Below are 12,746 nucleotides of genomic sequence, written 5' to 3' on the forward strand. Positions count from 1 at the left end.
TGAAAAATGAATGGCGCTGGACTCCTTTTCCAAATCCTTCCAGCCGCAGGTGTGCCACCTGCCTGTCTCCAGAGGCCCTGTGGGTTCTCCTTCCACCCTGCAGGCCATACACCAAGTCCAGGCCACAGGGAGAGATTACCGATGGTTCAGGAGTTCTTAGCTAGCAGACCTGGGTTCTGCCAAAATGACTCCCTGGGACTATTTGTGTTCATGGATAGCCAGAAGGTGGGCCAGAGTCACCCAGAGCAACCTGGGAGGCTTGGGACAGGAACCAAAGCACGTGCGACAGCATCAGTTTACAGTCCAGTCCCAACTTCTGCTTAATTCTTGGGGAGGCTGAGCCTGTCCAGGCTGCCCCAATCCTTCTTGTGGACAAGAGTGGGAAATCATCTCCTAGGAGCGTCACACCTTCTTTCTCCGTGTCCTTAATCATGAGAATAGAGGTAGCTCTGCCCTCTGGGAGCCCATAGTCCATCAAGGGAGGCAGAACTTGGAACATGACCCTGCTCACACCCCCACCTCTGGGAGGGCCTGTAGTGTGAGCTAAAGGGGACCTGAGATTTAATCTTCTAGTCCACTTCTGTCCTTGTGCAGACAGATGGGAAAACTGAGAACTAGAGGGAAGGGAGAGGATGAGAAACAAAGGGAGGCTCTTGGTTCTCCCCCACTGAATCGAGGACAAATTCATCAAGAGAAAGAAATCTTGACAAAAAGCTAAACACTCTTTAAAAATATTTATGCTGACCAGGAGGGTGAAAGCAGATTTGTCTTTTCTCCTCATTCTAAGCAGGTATATATATCCCAGCATCTTTTCCTAGCATCCATAACACCATTGTTTCCCACATAGAGTAACACCCACAACAGTACTAGAATGGCAGTGTATTGAATGCAAAATATCAGAAATATTGCTTGACAAGTTAAGCCTAAGGAGCAAGTTATTTCATTACTATTTCATCTCTCTGAAGTTTGCTTAGCTGTCTTTCTTGGGATAGTTGACACCAGCTTTGTAAAAATGGAATGAGGGTCACTAATTCCCAAATATGAAGTATTAGCGAGGGTTCCAGAAAGTAGCAGCAACAAGAAAGAAGAAAAACAGGGAGGCACTTCAGCATCCTTTGCATGACAGCCCAACTATATAATTGAAGTAAAGATGTCCTGACATACTGTCCTGGTCCTCCAAGTGGAGTGTGAACAAAGCATTGCCAAGGATGGACATGTTTTGTCTTTACAAACATGGCTGAATGGAAGGAGTAAATTTTAAAGGTTATGTCTGAACTGGAAAGCAGTGTAGGTAACTATAATCTAGTGCTAGAGAAAAATGCCAGATTGAAAGGTAAATTTTCAGCTGGGTTCAGTAGCTTATGCCTGTAATCCCAGCACTTTGAGAGGCCAAGGTGGGTGGATAACTTGAGGTCAGGAGTTGGAGACCAGCCTGGCCAACATGGTGAAATCGCATTTCTACTAAAAATAGAAAAATTAGCCGGGTGTGGTGGTGGGCTCCTGTAGTCCCAGCTACTCAGGAGACTGAGACAGGAGAATTGCTTGAATCTGGGAGGTGGAGGTCGCACAGAGCTGAGATTGCACTATTCCACTCCAGCCTGGGTGACAGAGTAAGACTCTTTCTCAAAAAAAAAAAAAAAAAAAGAAGAAGAAGGTAAGAAGGTGAGTCTTAAAACAGACTGTTCCATCTAATTTTGACCTCTTCTGAAAACCTGCAAAGGCTATAAAATAGGGATTTAAAAAAAATTACATAAGCCCACAAAGGTGAGAAGAACAGAGAGAAGACAACAGCAAAAATCACCCTGGAAGCTAGACAGCAGTTGGACTAGTGGTCTCTGCCTTAGAAGCCTGGAGATGGCAGAACCCTAAGCCAGTAGTGGGGAAACTGAGAAGTAACATGATTAACATAGAAATCCTCAAAAAAGATCCTCAGGAAACGGCAGCACAAGGTATTCTGGAACTGGAGGGTGAAAGAGGAGTTAAAACAAGAAAGGCTGGGAGAAAGCTGTTTGAGAAGTACTGTAGTTAGATCCCAGAACCCATCCACCATTACCCCTGTCTGGGCAAAAGTCCCTCATCCATCCAGCTTCCAGTGTTGTTCTTGAGAAATCCAAAACCATTCCCATTTTTGTTATTTTCTGTGAGACCCTTTTCTTGCCTCTAAAGCTGTAGAATCTTCTTTTTGGTCATTGGTTACTGAAATTTCACCATAATGTGCCTTGACATGAGTCTGCCTATATTATCCATCTTTAGATCTTGACAAGTTAGAGGGTTGGTAAGTTTAACAACTTTAGTGTCGTTTTCTGGAGAGATTAAAACCTAGGGATGTGGGCTGAGGGATGCCAGGCATAGCTGAAGGTATAGGAAACATTGTAAAAGTAGGTAAATAAAGGGAAGATATGCATTCTGATATCTTCCTGATATCCCCAGCTGTCTGGCCCCACCTGCCTCCGAGGATGAGACAAAAGGGCTTTATTATCCATATTGGGGATGGAAAAAGTCTTCTTCTGGGGAGTCTGACCAGCACAGGAGGAAAGACCCAAATATATGGACATTTGACCCTCATAAACAGGCCAACCAGCTTCCTACCATGAAGCTTTCAATTGATTAAGCCCCACCAACTTAGCTTTTTAATATCTCATTTTAATTTTAATTTCTATTTATTTATTTTTTTGAGATAGAGTCTTGCTCTGTCACCCAGACTGGAGTGCAATGACACGATCTTGGCTCACTGCAAACTCCGCCTCCTGGGTTCAAGTGATTCTCCTGCCTCAACCTCCCAAGTAGCTGGGACTACAGGTACACACCACCATGCCTGGCTAAGTTTTGTATTTTTAGTAGAGATGGGGTTTCACCATATTGGCCAGGCTGTTCTTGAACTCCTGACCTCATGTGATCCACCCATCTCAGCCTCCCATAGTGCTGGGATTACAGGCATGAGCCACTGTGCCTGGCCAATATCTCACTTTTACACATGAGCAATCAGGATTTCAGGATATCTGAGGAGAGCTTCTAACATAATAGAGTCAAAGCCAACCAAGTAACCAAACTGGAAAAAAAAAAAAAAAAAAAAGAAAGAAGTAACCTGAAAGAGACTATACAAAGAGAAGAAAATAAAAGGAAGCAAAACAAAACAATTACTAACTCTTAGAGTGATGTAGGCAACTATAATTTGGTGCCAGACAACATTCTCTTTATGAAGCAGGAACAGCATGTTATAAAAAAAAGCAAGGCCGAGCGTGGTGGCTCGTGCCTGTATTCCCAGCACTTTGGGAGGCCGAAGTGGGTGGATCACCTGAGGTTGGGAGTTCGAGACCAGCCTAACCAACATGGAGAAACCCTGTCTTTACTAAAAACACAAAGAATTAGCTGGCATGGTGGCACATGCCTGTAATTCCAGTTACTTGGGAGGCTGAGGCAGGAGAATCTCTAGAACCCAGGAGATGGAGGTTGTGGTGAGCCGGGATTGCTCCATTGCACTCCAGCCTGGGCAACAAGAGCAAAACTCTGTCTCAAAAACAGAACAAAACAAAACAAACAAACAAAAACCAATTCAGAGAACCACAAAAGAATTCTTGGAAATGAAAAAAGTGATTGTAGATAAAAAAAATAATAATAAATACACAGAAGAGTTAGAAGTGTTCCCAGAAAGTAAAGCAAAAAGACAAAAGACATAAAAAGTAGAGGGAAAAGTAAAGAAAATTTGCGGTCCAGTTCAGAAGATCCAATATCTGAAAAATATGTTTGCTAGAAAGAGAGAGCAGATGAAACAGAGGAGGCGACATCATCAATAATGTAATTCAAGAAATTCTCCAGGCCTGAATGACATGAGTTTCCAGATTAAAAGACTCATGGAGTGTCCTGCACAATGGATAATATAGGCAGACTCACGTCAAGGCACATCATGGTGAAATATCAGAAACCAATAACAAAAAGAAGATTCTAGGCTGGGCGTGGTGTCTCACGCCTGGGTAATCCCAACTATTCATGAGGCTGAGACACGAGAATCACTTGAACTTGGGGGGCGGAGGTTGCAGTGAGCCAAGATTGCACCACTGTACTCCAGCCTGGGTGATGGAGTGAGACTCTGTCTCAAAAAACAAACAACAAACAACAAAAAAGAAGATTCTGTAGCTTCCAGAGGCAACAAAAGGGTCTCACAGAAAATAACAAAAATCAAAGTGGTTTTGGATTTCTCGAGAACAACATTGGAATCTGGAAAACAATGAAGCAATACCTTCAAAATTCTGAAGAAAGATAACTTCCAAATTAGAATTCTATACCCAGCCAAACTATCAATTAAACAATACGGTAGAAAAAGGACACTTTTAAACTTTCAAGATCTTAAAAAACCTCCAAACCTCCTACATACCTCTTCTCAAGAATATACTGGAAGAAGTGTTCCATTAAAATCAAAAAATGCATGCAACACAGGGAAGAGTGGATACAGGTTTTTTGGGGATAAACATAATCACCTTAAGAAAAATAATACAAAATTGCAAATAGAAAATCAAGTGTGGGGCCAGGCATGGTGGCTCACACCTGTATTCCCAGCACTTTGGGAGGCTGGGATGGGCAGATCACCTGAGGTCAGGAGTTCAAGACCAGCCTGGCCAACATGGCGAAACTGTGTCTCTACTAAAACTACAAAAATTAGCCAGGCATGGTGGCACATGCCTGTAATCCTAGCTACTTGGGAGGCTGAGGCAGGAGAATGGTTTGAACCTGGGAGGCAGAGGTTGCAGTGAGCTGATATGGCACCACTGCACTCCAGCCTGGGTGACAGGGCAAGATTCCTGTCTTAAAAAAAAAAAAAAGGAGAGAGAGAAAGAAAAGAAAAGAAAATCAGGTGTGAAAAATGATTACAGGCCGGGCGCGGTGGCTCAAGCCTGTAATCCCAGCACTTTGGGAGGCCGAGACGGGTGGATCACGAGGTCAGGAGATTGAGACCATCCTGGCTAACACAGTGAAACCCCGTCTCTACTAAAAAATACAAAAAACTAGCCGGGTGAGTTGGCGGGCGCCTGTAGTCCCAGCTACTCGGGAGGCTGAGGCAGGAGAATGGCGTAAACCCGGGAGGCGGAGCTTGTAATGAGCTGAGATCCGGCCACTGCACTCCAGCCTGGGTGACAGAGCGAGACTCCGTCTCAAAAAAAAAAAAAAAAAAAAAGAAAAAAAAAAAAAGAAAAATGATTACTGTGTTTAGACTGAGGAAAGAAATCTCAATGAATTACAAATGGAAAAATATAAAAAATGTTCCAAAATCCAGAAAAAATAACACAGTATTTTTACTGTTAATTGCCTGGTTCAACTCTAAGTCATTCTCCAGGTCATTTTGCCAGATGCATCAGATAAGATGCAACTGATATGTTGAGATGCGTAAGACATGTGAATTCACATGCAGAAATACTCCCTGTCCAGAGAACCATTATAGTTTTGTGCCCTATAAATACAGAAATTCCTATAAATTCCATTTGTGTGAGTCCTATTAACTATAAAGATCAAAATAGTATAGTGCATTCAAAATAATACTGCTGATTACCAATTTGTTTCTTACAGAAAAAAAAGTCCATCATTTTTGATAAGCCATGATGAATTGCATGTTCTGCTTAAAATTTTAGCTTTGATAATTGGAAAAATTTTCCACAAACTAGCTTCTTCTGGATCTGTACATTTCACTTTATTCCTCTTCCTCCACTATGCACATACTCTGGGTGTTGGACACTGTAGCACAGGTTCATAATGTAATACCACCTCTGGCCTTGCTCCTTCTGGTCACCTCACCTTGTGAGTCAGCCCAGTGATTGGGAGGAGTATTCCTGGAAGCCATTACTACAATGTGAGAACAAGCAATGGCTTAACTACACATGAGTGTGACCGTGAATCAAGTAAATATATCCCACCAAACCCTAATTAAAATTAATGTGTGTCTGAGTTAACATCCCTTTAGCCGGATCCCAAAATGCCCACAGCCACTCAATGCTACATTGTATAAGGGGGAGTTTGATGGAGAGAAAGTGGAGGGAGGGCTTTTTTTGCAGTCAAAATACGTGCCTTTGCAAATTTGACAAAGACCTATGACCAGGGAAGCACACTGGAGATTTAACTTCTTGGTGTATTTGCCTCTAGATATATGAAGTACAAATACAGCCCAAGGGAGAGTCAAAGAACTCCCAGGGTGATATGCTGCAGACTTAGAGAGCCCAGCATCCAGACTGAGTCAAGCCATAAACATACGGCCAACTATGCAGGGCCCGGAATTCCATAGCCACCCTTCTCTCCCAGGTGAACAGATGGGCGGAGTTAAATCAAATGGAGCCATTGCTTTTAGTAATGAGATTCTCAAATAATAATGCTGCTTGGTCAAGACCACCCCCCGGCCCCCGACACAAACCTGTGCTCTGCAAATACCCTTGAGCCACATACACCTGAGCAAGCACAGAGAAGGAGCCTGCACCAGCCCTGGATACCTACTTGGCTTTTTACATGAGAGAAGAATAAACGTGTCTTTGTTCAGTTTCCAGCCTGAACCTCATCCTAAGGCAGGCATAGGAGATTTTTCTGGTGCTGTGGAAAATGTAAGGGAGAGCAAACCCATATGATTCACTGCAGATACAGGACCTGACCTAAATGGGTGAGATGGAATGGCTCCGCGACTGTCAATGCGAATTCTGCAGTCAGATGTCCTGGATTCAAACACTGTCTCTTGCCAGGCGCGGTGGCTCACGCCTGTAATCCCAGTGATTTGGGAGACTGAGGCCAGCCTGGCCAACATGGTGAAACTCCCTCTCTACTAAAAATACAAAAATTAGCCAGGCATGGTGGTATGGTCCTGTAGTCCCAGCTACTCAGGAGGATGAGGCCAGAGAATCACTTGAACCTAGGAGATGGAGGTTGCGGTGAGCTGAGATTGCACCACTGCACTCCAGCCTGGGTGACAGAGCAAGACTCCATCTCAAACAAAAACAAATACAAATATTGCCTCTGCAACTTTACTGGCTTATGCCAACTCCTTTCACCTATATGTGCCTCAGTTTCCTCATCCATGAACTGGGTCCGTGAATAGGGTGTTGTAAAGATTAATGAGGTGTTATATATATGTAACACATTTAGCACAGTGCTTTGCACATGGTAAACGCACAGTAAAGTTAGCTGAGATTGCCTGTGTCGTGAGCAAAGGATGAAAAGAGTAGGTATCAGCTTAGTGGGGAGGGAAGCTGTGGAAGTGGAGTGCAGAGTTCTGGAAAGAGAAGGCTACAGACAAATTTCTTCACAGTCTCATTCAAATCTGAAAGTGTCAGCTCCTCAAGGCAGGAAACTGTGTCTGTTTTACTCATCTTTATATTTCTGGAGCTGAAGATAGGGATTGAGTAAATGCTTAACAAATAGTTGGGGAATGAATGAACTCATTAGCCAAGGATGTGTGGATTACCCCACCAATTGGGCCACTGAGCCCAGGGAGCTCTTTGAAACTTGTGACCCTGGAAAGATGAATGCACAGTTCATTTTAAAGAAGGGGTAGGGCCCCTGGTCGAATGAGGTCAGTGTGGCCTTGTTGGGTGTCTATCAGCCTCCCTGGCCTTGTAGGATGGGCCAGAGTCCGGTGGGCCAGGACTTTATCAGTTTGAACAGAGGGCGGAAGAAACACATCTGTCCAAATCAGGTAACTTCCTGGAAACTTTGCTTTCCAGTTATTAAGCAAATTAATAAAGTTAAAGTTCTTTCAGTGCACAAATAGCTCTTAGTGTCACTGTCAATGTCAACTACTGTTTGAAGGAGAAAACTTCCCATTCACAGTTTGAGCAGAGCTTCTTTGTGAGCCTCAAAACAGAAGAGTTTGCCATTGTCTCAGAATGAGATAGAAGTTCCTTGGGAATGACTGACTTTGCCAAGTAATTTGCCCAACGGTAACCACAAGGTATAATTTCAGTCTTAGGATGAGTAAGACAAATAAGAACAATCCTTGCAGAGCAGCTAGTCATGCTGTCGTGGATGGGGTCTGAAAGAACTCAGTTCTGCATGACTCAGGAACTCAGCAGCAGGCAGCTGAGCACCTTCTGAGGTCACCCCAAAGCAACCAGAGGCCTGGGATCCATGCACCATCACCTCCCCAAACTATACCATCTAAGAGGTCAAGCTGAAATGCCCAGGGGCAAAAAGAGAGGAAGAGTATAGCTGTGTACTCTTTTCTTAAGCTTGTGCAACCAGCTCTCAGTAAGTCACTTGCCCACAGGGTAGAGAGGGCCATACCCTGCCCATCCCTGGAGTCTGCACCACCCTCGGATATGATCCATCCCCATGTCAGGCCTCTGCTTGCCAGCCTTGCTTGTTTCTTTTCTATGTGTTTCCTTGAAATTTGGGAGGAACACAGCTTTAGTAGGGATCTCAGGGATTTTCCTCCCCCTGGAGAGGGAATTGAGTCATATCATTGTTGAGCAGGAGGACTTGGAGCTCATCTGGTTGACACCTCCCTGATCGATGCAGGCCTGGGAAGGGTGACACAGTTGAGTCAAATAGAAGGTGACCTTCAGAGCAGAAGCCAGGTGTCCATCCAGTAGTTCATGAGCTTTCCTTTCTGAAAAATCTTGGTTCCTGGCTGAGTGCTCTGGCTCATGCCTATAATCCTAGCACTTTGGGAGGCTGAGGCAGGAGGAGAGCTTGATGTTAGGAATTTGAGACCAGCCTGGGCAACATAGTGAGATCCTGTCTTTACAAATAAATTTTTAAAATTCACCAGGTGTGTGCCTGGTCCCCTTTTTAAAAATTGTGGTAGAATACGTATATAACATAACATTTGGCATTTTAACCATTTTTAAGTGTGCAGTTTAGTGGCATTAGTACATTCACATTGTCTTGCAGCTGTTACCACCCTCCATCTCCAGAGCTTTTCCTTCTTCCCAAGTGGAAACTCTGTACCCATTAAACTATAACTCCCCTTCCCTGCTTCCCTCCAGCCCCTGTCATCCACCACTCTACTTTCTGTCTCTGTGAATTTGCCTATTCTAGGTACCTCACGTAAATGGAATTGTATAATATTTGTCCATTTGAGACTGGCCTACTTCACTTAGCATAAGGTCCTTCAGATTCTTCCATGTTGTCGCATGTCACAATTTCCTTCCTTCCTAAAGCTGAATAATATTCCATTGTATGGATACACATACACAACACAATTTGTTTATCCATTTATCTGTCAATGGACACTTGGATTGTTTCCACCCTTTGACTGTTGTGAGTAATGCTGCTCTGAACCATGGTTGTACAAATATCTCTTCAAGATGCTGTTTTCAGTTCTTTTGTGTATATACCCAGAGTAGAATTGCTGGATCATATAATAATTCCATGTTTAATGTTTTGAGGAATCCCATATATACTCTTTTTAACAAGCATAATACAATGCCATGGTCACTCCTACAAATAAATGAATCATGACTCCTTAATCGCTTTTAATATCCAGTCACTGTCAGGTTTCCGATTGTCTTATCAATGTTATTTTAAAAATAGTTTAGGCCAGGCATGGTGGCTTATGCCTGTAATGCCAGCACTTTGGGAGGCTGGGGCGGGAGGATCGCTTGAACTCAGGAGTTCAAGACCAACCTAGGAGACATTGTAAATCCCGTCTCTACTAAAAACACAAAAAGTAGGCAGGGGTGGTAGTGTGTGCCTGTGGTCCCAGCTACTAGGGAAGCTGAGGTGGGAGGATCGCTTGGGCCTGGGAACCTGGGAGGTGGAGGCTGCAGTGAGCTGAGAATGCACCACTGCTCTCCAGGCTGGGCGATAGAGCAAGACTGTCTCGAAAGAAAGAAAGATAGATAGATAGATAGATAGATAGATAGATAGATAGATAGATAGATAGAAGTTTCATTGTTTGAATCAGGATCCAAATAGAGTTCCTATATTACAATTGGTTGGTATGTCTTTCTAAAAAAAATAAACTTAATTTTGGAATCATATTTACAGAAAAACTGCAAAGGTACTACAGAGAACGCTCATGCACTTGTTCTAATGTCAATATCTTGCATATTGCTGTATATTTGTCAAAACTAAAAAAGTAATATCAACACTTTACTATGAGCAAACTGCAGACTTTATTCAAATTTTACTCCTTTTTCTATGAATGTCCTCTTTCTGTTTCAGGATCCCATCCAGGACCCCATACTGCATTTAGTTATTGTGTCTCAGACTCCTGCCATTGGTGACAGGTCCTCAGGTTTTGTTTTTCATGATCGTGAAAATTTTGAAGAGTGGAGGTCAGGTATTTTGCAGAATTTTCCCTCAATTTGGGTTTATCCAATGTTTTTGTAATGATTAGCTGGGATTAAGACACTTTGGCAAGGCCGGGCATGGTGGCTCACACTTGTAATCCCAGCACTTTGGGAGGCTGAGGTGGGTGGATCGCTTGAGGTCAGGAGTTTGAGACCAGCCTGGCCAACATGGCAAAATCCCATCTTTACTAAAAATACAAAATTTAGCCAGGTGTGGTGGTGCATGCCTGTAATCCCAGCTACTTAGGAGGCTGAGGCACGATAATCACTTGAACCTGGGAGGTGGAGGGTGCAGTGAGCCGAGATTGCACCACTGCACTCCAGCATGGGTGACAGAGTGAGACTCTATCTCAAAAAAACCCAAAAAAACAAAAAAACCTAAAAAGAACTATTTGGGAAGGATCTCACAGAGGTGATGTGCCCTTCTCGTCAGAGTGCATCAGGGGTACATGATGTCCCCACAACATCTCTGGTGATGTTAACCTTCATCGCTTGGTTAAGGTGGTGTCTGTTAGGTTTCTCTACTGGTAAGTTACTAAATTTCCCTTTTCCGTACTCTGTTATTTGGAAATGAGGCACTAAGTCCATGATATGTCTGTAAATCTATTTTAATTTATAAAATAAAGCCTGTATAGAGGGGAACCTTCTCTTTCTATCTTTTCTTTTCTTTTCTTTTCTTTTCTTTTTTTCCTGAAATTTATTTGTTGAGGAAATCAGGTCATTTATTTGTCTCGTACTGTGTCCTGCAGTGTGATGTATTTTACACCTTCCCTTGCCCTCTGTATTTCCTATAAGCTGGTATTTGGAACTGGAGGCCTGATCTCCTTCCTGTTTCACTCCTTCAGCAGGACCACTTCCTGAGTAGAGTTGTGGGCTTCTGTCAGGAGGCTCCTGGTATCTCTTTTTTGTGAAGTTAGCAGCTATTGATTCTCAACGTGTTGCTTTGATTCTAATAACACCTTTGAGTTCCCTTAGGACTTACCTTATCAAAGTACTTTTGTAAGTGAAGACAGCTCATTTTCTCCCCCCATTGCACATAGTATCTTCAGGAAATTGAAGTTACTGCCATGGTAAAGAACACTGTTATTTTATATACAATTAAGAAGAAAAAAGCACTGCAAATTAATCTACAATACAATGCTTTCTTACATTGTCAGTATAATTTTGAGGCAAACTGAAGAATACCAAGGGTGAGTTACCATTTTCCTTTTTAACTAAACTCATAGTTTTATTTTTCCCTCAGTTGAATCTCATTTTCTAGAAGTCAAGCCAACATCAGTGGGAAGCCTCTGCTGATGGATGCCTGGTGTGCTGATGGCAGCCTGTGCAGCATGGGCGTGGGTCACACCAGCTTTCATGGCATGACTTTGGCTCTTCCTTCATCTACCCCACGGATTCAGCAGTTTCTCCTGTCTTTCCTTGCATTGCTTGGTGTGTGGTCTGTTCTTCTGCCTGCTCCTCTGTGACGAGACAGCTTATTCTAATTCTGTGTCTTCGGCATTCTTGCCTAAGTCCCATAAGCACTTGGTTATAGCTTTGCAAGAAAATATAGAATTATAGCCATTCCTCTAGTGACAAATATTTGCTCTTCTCCTATTAAATATCTGCCCCACTGCTGCATTTCCATGCGTCACTGCACCCACACCAACTTTTAGTTTCCTTATTGAATCGGGTTACAATCTTTTTGATGCTATTTTATTTTAGGTTCAAGGGGTACATGTGCAGGTTTGTTACATGGGTAAATTGCATGTCGTAGGGGTTTGGTGTACAGATAATTTTGTCACCCAGGTAATCGGCATAATGCCTGGTAGATAGTTTTTCAATCCTCACCCTCCTCGTATTCTTCACCCTCAAGTAGGCCCTGGTGTTGTTTGTTCCCTTCTTTGTGTCCATGTGTACTCAGTGTTTAGCTCCCACTTCTAAGTGAGAACACCTGGAGACCATGGATTTGGTTTTCTGTTCCTGTGTTAATTCACTTAGGATAATGGCCTCCAGTTCCATCTGTGTTGCTGCAAGGAACATGATTTCATTCTTTATTATGGCTGCATAGTATTCCGTGGTGTATATGTACCATATTTTCTTTATTTACTTCACCGTTGATGGACATCTAGGTTGATTTTATGTCTTTGCTATTGTTAAGAGTGCTGCAGTTAACATACATGTGCATGTGTCTTTACAGTAGAATGATTTACATTCCTTTGGGTATATACCCAATAGTGGGTTTGCTTGGGTCAAATAGTGGTTCTATTTTAAATTCTCTGAGAAAACTTCAGATGACTTTCCACAGTGGCTCAACTAATTTACCTTCCCACCAGCAGTGTATAAGTGTTCCCTTTTCTCTGCCATCTCGCCAGCATCTGTTATTTTTTGACTTTTTAATAATAGCAATTGTTTGATGATTTTTTTTTCACATGGAAGTTTTTAGTTTATTAATCTTCTTGTGAAAAACCCACAACGGCCACAGATAACATCATTGCAGCACCT

The sequence above is a fragment of the Macaca nemestrina genome, chromosome 2 (genome assembly GCF_043159975.1).
Source record: "Macaca nemestrina isolate mMacNem1 chromosome 2, mMacNem.hap1, whole genome shotgun sequence".
In the NCBI taxonomy this organism is placed as follows: Eukaryota; Metazoa; Chordata; class Mammalia; order Primates; family Cercopithecidae; genus Macaca; species Macaca nemestrina.